Source organism: Typopeltis vanoorti, chromosome 12 (assembly GCF_054136105.1).
Source record: "Typopeltis vanoorti isolate ZY-2024b chromosome 12, IOZ_Tvanoo_1.0, whole genome shotgun sequence".
Lineage (NCBI taxonomy): Eukaryota > Metazoa > Arthropoda > Arachnida > Uropygi > Thelyphonidae > Typopeltis > Typopeltis vanoorti.
Genome location: NC_143560.1, coordinates 100,271,667 through 100,284,887, shown reverse-complemented (window position 1 = coordinate 100,284,887; position 13,221 = coordinate 100,271,667).

The following is a 13,221-nucleotide window of genomic DNA, read 5'->3' as shown; positions in this document are numbered from 1 at the left end:
ATGCAAGCATTTGAACAAAGTGACAAATGTTTTTAATTCGATCCATATTAGGATCAGACATTTCAATAACAGCATAAGTCATTATATCGAACTGGTGTGCTAAAATTCCAGTTTTAATCAAAAGTATAAAACATTTTGTTAACACCTATTTTTTGGAATTAAAAAGGTATCGCTTCTCTACTGCTTAAAGCAACATCAGCAAATGCAACGAATTACATCTTTATGGAAAAAACACCTTTCCATATAATTACATGGAAAATTTACTAGCAGCGATCTTAGGACTACTATCAGTATAGATGAAACTCCATGAGATTCTCGATAACTTTTAATCTATAAATTATTATATTTACAAAACATCATACTCAACGACCGGACAAAAACATCCGGGATTGAATCCTTTTGTATTAAAGAGGTGCCACTACAGCAAAAGGTGGGTAGTGGACAGTTTAAATATTCCTGTATATTTAAATTAACTGGAAAAAATTCCAGTTAAATTAAATACAGGAATATTTTCCCCTATGGTGCATTGCTAAATGAATGTCTTAAGACAGAGTTTCCCAAACTGTGTTCCGCGAGAAGTTCCTGGGATTTGTCATTTTAGTTTTCTAAGCATTTTTCATGAATAAATATTTTATAGTGGAAATATTCTGAGGAGAATAATATTCGTGAATATGTCGAAAAGCTCAGACCCAGAACGCCTAATAACATCTGTGTGTCGTTAATTTTCACACATTGAAACCTTTCAACATTTGGGAAAGGGAATACTGCTGTTTATGACTGGTCATAAAAATTGCCTGGAAGCGGATTATAACAATGGGCGGCGTATCCTCTGTTCTCCAAACTGAAGGAAATGACATTCTGTGTAGCAGATGTCAGTGACCAAGCGGCATATTTTTAAACATGGAAATATTCATGAATTATCGTTAATTTTCACACATCGAAATCTTTCAACAATCAGGAAAGAGAATACCGCTGTTTATGACCGATCATAAAAATTTCCCGCAAGCCGATTACAACAATGGGCGGCGTATCCTCTGTTCTCAAAACTGAGCGAAATAACATCTGTGTTGCAAATGTTAGTGACCAATCAGCAAGGAAGTATAAAGAAAATTTTTCCACTAAAATTGAAGATCAAGGTAGTCTGTATCCGGTTCTCAAATCTAGTAATATTGAATACTTTCTTCGCAAGTTCGTATTGTAGGGTGAAAGTTTCGAAACCGTAGTGCCGTGATTTTTTTTTAAAAGTAGTAGGCCTGCAGATTTAAATTTTAATATGAATAAGAGACAAGGGACTTTGTTTAATGTTTAATTGGTATTAAGAGATCTCTTATTAAAGGTGTTTGTGACGCAACAGATAGTGAGTCATCCACCATCAGCCTACAAAGGGATCTCCAGGATGTACAAAAGGAGGAGAAAACTACCAGCACACAGGAGAAAAAGTCTGCATTGATTCGTAAATACTTATAATATTATACATTTTTGGTGATCAGAATGGGATATGTCAATGAAAATCAGCACAACTTAATTTGATTTTTATGTTTAATTGATTAATAATTAATGATCAATTATTAATTAATAATAAAAAATCAGCTAAATTAACAATTAATTATTAATTAATGCATTACAAAATAACCAAGGTGTTCCGTGAAAATTTCAGGATTTGTGAAGTGTTCCGTCGTAGGAAAGGTTTGTGAAACGCTGTCTTATGGGACGCCTGAACGCGCGCTTCAAGTTTGCTGTAAACATGGAGCACGCAGTCAAAGTTAGTTGTGTGTATGGCAGGCATGTCAAACACGTGGCCCGCGGGCCGCATGATTCCCGCCGACAAGTAACATGCAGCCCGCCAATTTTTGTAACCAACATGGTTATTTAACTTCTGACAACACCGATTTAAATAAATATATTTAAAAAATTAGCATTTCCACTTAAGATTATTTTATACGCCAAATTACTCTGCAATTTCTAAAGGAAATAATGTTCTATTTGTCATTTCAAAAAATCTTGTTACACCACTGTATAAATATAAATATCGAATTTTACCGAATTTTAACGAGCAAGTCTACGTACACGACTACATCCGCTGACCACAGCAATCGGAGGCTAGCCGTTAGCAATTTCCAAGTCATAAGAAAGTGTGTGTTTTGTCGAAACCTTCAACCAGTATGAGTAAAAAACGAATTGAATTAAATTAATTGAAGAAGAACATCGTAGTTTTCAAGAAAAATGAGAGTTACAATATTTTTGTATTCAAGGGGAAAAAAAATATTCCTGATATGTAGAAACTCTGTTGCAGTTTGAATATAATATTAAAAGGCATTACGATACAAATCATAAAGAAAACTATGACAAATATGTTGCGAAACTTCGTGAAGATAAATTGTCAGAATTAAAGTTGACACTTCAAAATCAACAAAATGTGTTTACTAAACCTATTAAAGATAATAGAACTACGGTAAGAACCAGTTATTTGTTATCACATTTAATTGCAAGCAAGTCGAAACCATTCACTGAAGGGGAATTTATTCGCGAATGTATTATTAAAGCAGTTGAAGTCTTGTGTCCTGATCAATTAAAGAAATTTAAAAATATAAGCTTATCTCGAAATACCATTGCTAGCAGAATTGATGGTATAGCCGGGAACTTAAAGAATCAACTAAAATCGATAATTCCAACATTTGAGACCTATTCCCTGGCAATTGACGAAAGTACAGATATACGGGATATGGCTCAGTGGGCTGTTTTTATTCATGGATGTGATATGAACTTAAAAGTAAGTGAAGAACTTCTAGAAATTATTCCTATGCACGATATATCCACTGCAGTTGATCTTTTTGATATCCTTATGGAAGTTTTGAATGAATATAAAGAAATTAGATGGCTTCCCAGTCATAAAGTTTTAAAGCGATTCTTCGAATTGCTGGACGAAATTACCATTTTTTTTTAATCGAAAAATTATGAATGTGAAATATAAATATTAAAGAAATGATCAATGGATAAAGGACCTGGCTTTGTCAGTTGACATTATTACAAGTCACCTTAGTCAACTTAATCTTAAGCTACAAAGGCAAACATCAAGTAGTTATCATGTTATTTGACAACATTAACATTTTCAAACAGAAATTATTACTTTGGCAAAAACAAATTCAAAAAGAAAATTTATCCCATTTTGAATGTTGTCAATCATTATTACAAAAATCACCGAAATTGAAATTTTCAGAATATGCCAATCAAATTAAGTTATTAGAAAATTAATTCGAAAGAAGATTTTTAGATTTTAAGAAACACGAAAATCTGTTTCACTTATTCACTTCTCCTCTATCGATTGATGCTGAACTGTTGATGACAATTTACAGTTGGAATGAATCGAAATTCAGTGTAATTCCGTATTGAAACAAAAATATATGGATGTTGGAATTCCAAAGTTCTATAATTATTTAACAGTCGATCGATAGCCCAATGTGTTATGTGCAATTAGGCGTATTTTATATATGTTCGGCAGCACATATTTATACGAACAACTATTTTCAAGTTTAAAGAATAATAAAACTGCGGAAAGATCAAGATTAACAGACCAGCATGAGCACGCAATATTGAAAATAACTACAGCTCAACAAATTCAAAACCAAATTTTGAAGATTTCGTTAATGAAAAACGTTGTCAAGTTTCTTCAAAAAAATGATATGTGTAATTTTATTTACATATGTAAACTATATGTATTTCTGTAGTTATATACTCTAATGTTAATATTAAAAAATCTGTTTCCTCCTTATTTCGAGATTTTTTTTCTGTTGTGGCCCGCGTTTTGATATATAATTCTTAATTTGGCCTTTAGAGGTAAACGAGTTTGACATGCCTGGTGTATGGTGTAACTGTTCTCCAACAAATACGCTGTACTTTCAAATCCCACTGCCGCATGGATGCTTGTAAAAGTCTTTAGGTCACAGATGATTGACGTCGCCTGTGGCGAGGCTACGCCCCCCGCCCCTTCTCCGTAAGCTCGAAGTGGCTTGAAGAAGTTTCATGTTTACTCTGTACGGGGTTTGGATTACTTAACTGGTCTTAATAATGAACGATAGGTTTGTAATCTTCTTACATTAAAAATAACAAAAACATTTGAAATATTTCAGCCTGTATTAGGAGAAATAATGAAAATTCAATCTAAATGAAACATTTATGAAATAGAAAGTCAATGATGATTACTCTTTCAAGTGTGCAGTGTCTAATGCATTATGAAATTATTCCCCAAAGGGTTGAATCAAACTGCTTACAAAACTATTCACCCACTCGCTTAAACTATCACACTGAAACCCCGATGTGCGAACCAGAGTTTATCGGGTCCCCTTGTTGCGTGTTGAGAAGTGGGGAGGGAGTGCAAATGAAATCAAAATCAAAAACCAAATGCTGGAAGATCAAACTGATCTTAGGGCATTTGGTTTCGTATATGTTTGTGGTTCGCACTTCTTCTATCAAGTCATCCTTAATGATGATGATGCTACACTTTTTGTACCATTCTCCCCTCCTACTGCTTTTCTCACTAAATCTGTTTCCTTGCGATTTTAGTGCCAAGCGAACTATCATGCTCAGCTTTTGTGTACTATGACTTGTTTCCACCAAGGGAGGGGGGGGGGGGATCTCGAGAAGAAAAGGGATTACTCCTGCCAAAAGGAAGACACTGGTCATTCCCAAGCAGATCTACCGAAACAATGAACAATAGGCAATAAAGTTTTATATGACAGAATGTATTTTGAACACAACAAAATATGCATGATGTTTTAGTACTCGATTACTGACTTCGATGTAGTTTAAAATTGTAACATGTAATTTATGGTTTCTCTTTATGAATGTGATATTAAGAGCGCTAGGTTTATGGTGCTTTTGAAATGATTCGTAACGAATAAATTAAGAAAATTTGTGATACTATTATCATATTTAATATAAAATAGTTACAGGTACGAAGATTAGTTTATTTGTATCCTCAATCACAAGAGAAGGAAACATGAATATTCAGTGGTGTCAACTTAGCCTACTTCTAGTTGCCTGTGAAAGTCAATTGATGCTGCAATAAAGAATATATAATGCATCGTGGCAGCTTACTCATCATTCATCTGAACCATGATTTATACATACATATAATTCTTGTGTGTGATGTTTTAGATGTATTAATCAAAGAGATGAAGAAAAGACTGCTTAAAAGATAACTATTCATCTGTCACCTAAAGGCATTCACAAACAACTCTGCCCACAGTAGATTTCGAGCCCACAGACTGTGGTTGGAAGGAATGTGCGCTATCCACTGCCAACGAGGACTTTTAAAGTGCTGTTAGTTAAATGTTTAACTGCTGTCAGTTATTATGTTGATGCAAAGTAGTATTATAGAACAGAATGTGTTCTTAGTATTAGTATTCTAGGAGGGGTTCGACAACCATAAGTGAATCATCTGATTAAAAGTAATCGAAGGAAATTCTCCCTTAGCTGATTTAAATGAAAATTTTTATGTTATAGGTTATGGTTATGTTTCCCATAAAAAGTATAAGGAGAAACTGCTTACAAATCTGAATGAGTAAATCGGAGAGTAGTTTTGAGTTGAATACGCTATTGTGTCATATACTACTCTGGTTTTATTTCAGGTATCGTCATTACTAGAGAGAGAGAGAGAAAGGCAGTTCAGCAGGTAAACCACCTCTCTTAAACGAGGGTAGTCTGAAACGCTCTCGGCCTCGACCATAAATGGCAACACTATCGACAAGATTTTTTTTTTCTAAGTTGGTATATCTGTCATAAGCATCTATGTGAAACTGCAAGTCATTCTATCAGGTAGTTTGTTTTACAAAGTCTGAGGCAAAAGTGTTGTCTGTATCCTTTGAAATGGATAAAATTGAGTATCGTGCGGTTATAAAATTCTTTGTAAAAGAAGGTTTAACTCCAAAAGAAATTCATTCGAAGTTCATAAAAGTTTATGGACACTCTTCTCCTTCTCTTTCGACAATTAAAAAATGGGTTGCGAGTTTAAACGTAGCCGTACCAGCCTTGAAGGTGATCCACATTAAGAACGTCCAAAAAGTGTAACAACACCAGAAATCATTGATCAAGTGCACGATATGATATTGGATGGCTGGCGAGTCAAAGTGCGTGAAATTGCTGAGACTATAGGCATTTCAAAAGAACGTGCAGGATACATTTTGCATGAATAATTGCAAATGAAAAAGCTTGGGCAAAATGGGTGCCGCGCTTGCTCACAGCAGAACAAAAATGCGCTCGCATGAAAATCTCTGAACAGTGCTTGGAGCGCTATAACAAAAATAAAACTGATTTTTTTGTGCGTCGATTTATTACTATGGATGAGACTTGGATTCACCAAGTCTCACACACCAGAATCCAAACATCAGTCAAAACAGTGAACAGAAGCCGGCTGTTCAACGCCAAAGAAGACAAAGTCAGTTCCATCAGCAGGAAAAGTCATGGCATTGGTGTTTTGGTATGCTAAAGGCATTTTGTTTATTAATTATCTTGAAAAGGGTAAAACAATAACCGTGGAATATTATTCTGGTCTTTTAACCAGACTAAACGAAAAAATTCGTGAGAAAAGACCCGGTTTGCAGAAAAAAAAAATCGTCTTTCATCAGGACAATGCACCTGCCCACAAAGGTGTTTTGGCAATGGTAAAATTAAGGGATCTGCACTGTGAATTGTTGGAACATCCATCCTGTTCCTCAGATTTGGCTCCCTCTGATTTCTGTCTCTTCCCAAAATTAAAACTCTTCCTCGCTGGTTAGCGTTTTTCTTCGAATCAAGAGGTGATTGCAGCTGTAGAGGGATATTTTGCAGATGTTACTGAGAACCACCGATATACCATGGACGAGATAATGGCGCTGGAGCATCGCTGGAAGAAATGTATTAGTGTTAAGGGAGATTATGAAAAATAAAAATAATTTTGAAATTATAAATTCGTTTTTTTTTTCATTGTTAGGGCGAGAACATTTCAGACCACCCGCGTATGTTTATATGTTGCCAAAGAGATTGGAACACCCGAGAAATACAAAGTTCTAAAATATATTCATAAAGAAGTGGGGCTCTTCTTTGAAGAGAAATACATTTAGTCTACGTGATAACATTTCCAAGTGAAATTAAACTTCACTATTCGCGCTTAACTGCGTTTCTGTCAGTGATGTCACTGTTAATTCATTGTTAGGGAGGATTCTTCAATTCGTTTCGCTTCATTTCATAAGCCTTCGGTTGGGTTTTGATCAGTACTCTGAGCTAGCCACTCATTACAGGCATACTGTTATCCTCAAATCAATCTACAATAGATTTCTCAGCAACAGAGATGACTTGTCCCCTTCACTGCATAAGTCTATAATTGCGGTGTATATCCAGAGCAAAGACGGCTCTACTCATGGTGCCGATAAAAACTATATCATTAAAATAAAATGTTTGTATACATTTTTTTAAACATTTTTTTTAATATCCCCACACTTCCTTATACATTTTAGAATGATATTTTATTAATAAAGAGTTCTCTGGATTATATCAGTTTACCTTCACAAATTTGAAAATAAAAGGGAGTAACAACATTAGTGATTTTATGTAGAGTAAAACCGAATTATAAATTATTCACCATTAAAGATATCAGAAATCAAAACCAGTATGAGAACATAATCATTGGTATGGTTTGGTTAATTTGGATTTTACGGCCGAAGTAAGTAAAGCTATGAGGCCATTATGAGACCAACTAGCCCACCTTCAGTTGAAAAGAAATTATTATTCCTTATATAAATTTAATATTATTTAATTTTTGATGTTTTGTTTTTTATATTAATAACACACGCGAATGATTGCCAAAGCCCGTTGCACATTAATCCATTATTTATTTTTTTTATTTTTTCATTAATTTCTGCGTTCACCACACATCAGGTAATATATTCCGATCACTCACCACTCTCCACACAAAAGAATAAAAAAACTTCTCGCTCTCCATTCACACACATTCCTTACAGAGTTTCCAGGGAAGGCCTCTTGTTTGTTCATCATTTATTAAAAAATGAAAAGAAAAAAAAAACACTTCCGCATTAATCTCCCTTACCAACTTATGTTTCAATCATATCTACCCTTCCCTCCTTCTCATATCCATTGGACCGAAAAGGTCCTTCTCTCAACTATGTTCACGCCCAACATTCCAGACACTGGAAGCCACCTTAATCAATTGTTTATAATCTCTTTCAAATATACCTTTATCTTTTTGTTTTTGAAAACTGGGTGATCAAAGTAATTCATATGTTAAATAAGATGACAGAAAAATTGGGTTTTAATTGGTCGGAAATTTGATACAACCATTAACCTACTAGTTTCGCCACGTTACCTTTTATCAAATTTTCCGACCAATTAAACCCCAATTTTTATTGAATCTTATTTAGAATATAGTGGTTGAAAATAACATTTGTCATAATTCATACGTTGCCTGATGAAGACTTTATACAATGGAACCATAACTTTCTTATTTTTTTACACTTTATTTATTTATTTTTTACTTTTACACTTTCTTTTTTTTTTTTTTTTTACTTTTGCACTTAATCCATTTTGATGACTTCACAATCGTAGCAATGGCTCCATTAAATTTTAGGTCTTTATCTGCCATCAGCCACAGATCCCCTGCGATATAACCTAACTAACTGTATACAGTCCTTCCTCCCTCGACTAAAGTCCTTTCAATAAGTCCGTGATCCCATTATGGAATAAATAACATTTTCGACTATACTTACGAACAGGATGCAAGCGAGCCTAAAGTAAAAAGATTTTTATTTAGCAAACGGTTCATGCAACAATGCAGTGGCAACAGCGCATTCAACGGCAACCTCGATCGGCAGTCGGCACTTCGCTTCAACAGTTCCTCTATTGATTTTGTGTTTGAAAAACAGGTTATTTGTGTATTTATCGTTAAATATTTCGCGATATTTTGTGCAACATGGCCCCTACACGCCCAATTAAAAAACCTAGTGAAGAATCAGAGAAAAAGAGGCGAGCAATTGATCTTGAAACGAAGTTGCAAGTTCAACGATAGTGACGAAGCAACGACAAGGTCATATCAGTGATTGGAAAAGCTACTTCCATCATGCTTAGAGGACCTGAACCAAAAGCGCATACCTCTTAGCACAAGTTCAAGGTGATGTTTCTCCCTCCAAACACTACTTCATTGATCCAACCGATGGATCAGGGAGTTCTAGTAGTGTTTAAGGTTTATTATCTACGGAGAACTTTTTCACAAGCCATTTCTGCTAATGACGGAAACGACCAGACTCTCATTCAGTTCTGGAAAGCATTCAATATTTATGATGCTATTAAAAATATTGCTGTAGTTTGGGACGAAGTGATCTCTCAATGTATGAGGGGCATATGGTAAAATACATTAAAAAGGTTTGTGCACGATTTTGGAGGCTTTGAAAAAAATGAAGAGCTTTTGAATGAAAAAATGAAGGAATAGTGGGCCTAGCAAACAACCTGAATCTCGAAGTGAATTATGACGACATAGTTCAACTCATAGGAAGTGCCCTTGAAGAGTTGACCAACGAAAAATTGGTTGAAATGGAGGAACTGATGCAAAAGAGGAAAAACAAATTCACAGTGAAGAGTCTCACAGAAATGTTCTCTGAAGTTAACGATGTTCTCAAAATGGCTGAAAACATGGACCCCAATGTTGAACGCTACTTATTAGTAGAAAGGAAAGTACATGATGTTTGCTTGCTGGAAAGAAATTTATGATGAAAAGAAGAGGGGTAATAAGCAAAGCGCATCGGACATTTTCATCAAAAAAAAAAAAAAAATGCTACACTAGAAGAACCACAGCCTGGTCCTTCACATAGGGAAGGTAATAAAGATGTGATTGCGGATCAAGATTTGGGTGATTATTCTCCTGTTTTATAGTGGCAGTGGCAGTAACGCACAGTACAGTTTTATAATCTTCTTCTTCTACCACGCGTTATTCCCGCTTCCCATGCAGGGTCCGCGTGTTACTTTAGATGCGACTTCTTGTTAGTACTACTCCCAACTCGCCTGGTCTGCCGCTGGGGGGGATATATTTTTGACTGTAGAGGCGTATGTTCATGGGGCCGGTTTGCCTGTTTGCGGGATGAAAAACGCCAGATAAACTGGCGGAAAAAACCGTACTGACCGCGCCCAAGACCGGCTAACTTGGCTATGCCTGAGGAAGATCCTCAAATTCCTCACGTCTACAACGGGAATCGAACCTGGGACACTCCTTCCTCAGGCATATGGTTGCGAAGCGCAAAGCCACTAGGCTAACCGGGCGGTTAGTTACAGTTTTATAATAAGGATTAAAAATTAATATGGCAGTATACTTATTACTGTTAAGTCCCTAACCCCTATAACTATGTTGATTTAATGTATCGACTTACGTCCTGCCTGGTGGAACGGAACCCCGACATAAGTCGAGGGATGACTGTAATCTATATTCCATTTTTCTCTTTCCGAATTTTAAAACCTTCCACTCTGAAACATCGAAATAGTAATCCCACTCAGAGAGTGCATAAAAGTCTGCTCTGCTTCTCATAGTTCTTCCCAGCTTTGAATCATCTGCAAACAACTGCACATTCCCATTCACACCTTTGTCAAGGTCATTAATATACCGGTTAAATAGCAACTGCCCCAAAGTAGAGCTTCGGAACACATTGTCAGTGACTAATTTTAAAGATTGAAATGGGCTGTCTGATATGTATCAGGAGTTATGTATGCGGAGCTACATCCCGAAAGAGGTACGTCACTGGTGTTCCGAAGCTCTACTTTGGGGCAGTTGCTATTTAACTGGTATATTAATGACCTTGACAAAGGTTTGAATGGGGATTTCAATCCAGCGCACTAATCTATTATCTAATCCCATTCGTTCCAGTTTAATTATCAACTTGTCATGTGGCAATCTATCAAAAGCCTTTACAAAATCTAAACATACCAATGTTATGCATTAAATGAATGCCTTCCTCGCCCAATTCATCCGTCTGTTGTAAAACAGAATTCGATCGCTAAAACACGATCTCCCGTTAGTAAATCCATGTGCCTATCAAAAAGGAACGCTGTTGTCATAAACTAGTCTCTCAAATACTTCAACCAGAACTCTAGACAGTTTCTGTCTAGAGTTCTGGTTGAACTATATTTCATATAATTTTGCGTTCAGTATATCGCTTACATTTATTATTATACGAATATCTTCATAATAATAATAATATTCGTATGCCCCTCTTCTCTTTCTCTCTCCCCCGTTCCTTTGGGGATTATATATATATATACAGGGTGTTCGGGATAAATTTGACATATTTATAATTAATTATATTTTTCCGTAAGTTACATGTATTAACACACACTTCTCTTCATTTAAAAGTTTGGACCCTTCTTCATTCATATACAAGATGTCAGAAAGGATGGATAGCTGGAACCCACCTGAATCATGGAAGAGAATAACTTGTATCATGATGATTCGTGCCCGCCATCAAAACAAGGATATTACGACTGCTGCCCAATGCTCCCTGAATACAGTAAAAACAATCAGGCATGAACTAGAGACTTGCAATGGTGACTACGAGGATGTAGCAAGAAGAAAGATCCCTAGCAGACGATCTGATTGCGTTCGTACAGCAGAATTCCTCGCAAATCTGCAGGAACAGGTGTTGAAGAACCCTGGCATTGGAATTCGGGCTTTGTTCGTGGAGTTGCTAACTGTAGTCAAGCCCTGGATAACAAGGGTAGCCAATGGTAGGCCGTATGTATGGCAGCAGGATTCGGCCCCTTGCCACACCTCTGGGAAAAGTCAAAAATGGTTGTCTGAAAATTTCTACGACTTCACCAGTCCAAATGTTTGGCCTCCAAACTCCCCAGACCTTAACCCCATGGATTATTTTGTATGGGGCGCAGTTGAAAAAGACACCAATCGCACTTCCAGTAATACTGGAAGTGCGATTGGTGTCTTTCGCACTTCCAGTGCGAAAGACACCAATATTGTACATGTGCCCCCCCCCCCCCCGAACTAAACCATCAGCTTCATATACATTCCCATTCTCTCCAATTTATGCAAAAGAATTCCAAGTGACATCCTGATAATTGCCTTTTGTAAAGCCCAGCAGTATCACCGAGTAGGCATTTCCGTTATCCGAGTCCATTGTTACTTTATTTTATTTGTTACAAAACATTCATCATAAAAAGTAAACATCATCATCATGCATATCAAGGATTTAGTCCTAGCATGGCCTATTCCGGCCTTAGAAGTCATCGTTGAATCGTTTAAGAGGACGTCCTGGTTTTCTTTTTCCTAATGGCTTGTACTTTAAGGCTTGTTTTGGTAATCTTTCTGTTTTCATTTTTTTCTGTTTTCATAAAAAGTAAGTAAATTACTAAAAAGGCAAGACATCGTTCACTGATTTCTGAATGTGGGTTTTCGGACTACTCACTCCCCCCTACACACACTTGATTCATTACTTAATAATCTATTTATTAATAAAAGTATTATTAATTATTAATAAAGTATTACTAAAATTACTTAATCATAATCATTCTCAATCACCTTCACACTTTCCATACCATAAAAAGCATCAGACCATATCGCAACGCTCTCTTAGTTAAACTATACAAATTTTTCGGAATTTCAGAATTATAAAATGTATCCGTCATTTAAAATTGTCAGTTTATTTGTTATAGGAGAACGGCACAATTTACTCTATATACATGTCAGTAACATTTTGCGATGGTTGTATAAAGAAAGCACGCTTTCTGTGAATTTGATCGTACTCAACTGTTAAAAAAAAGTATATGAAAAAATAAAAAATTGAAAATATAAAAATGCAAACTTGAAACTTCGAAATTAAGATATGTGAAATGGTGTGTACAGTCTGTGTTGCAACCTTAGCATCAAATGCAAGAGATATCACAGATACATCGAATTCGGTTCCGGTTTCTAATGATTTAGAAACCGGAACCGAAAAGGGCACTAGATTCGTAAGTATAGTTTCACCTGACAGTTGGTCTCTAGCAAACAAGTCAAGACCACTTGAAAGTTGTTGTAGTTGTCCATTCTGACACTGGATGTAAAGTATTTTTTTCGAAAACTCATTAGCTTTATTCTAGTCGGTGGGGTGGAAACCAGAGTTTCGGTTGTTTTAGTTCCGACAACTTCTGCTCAACATCACTTATATTAGACAGTGTTCGTTCAGTTTCCGATGGCATTTG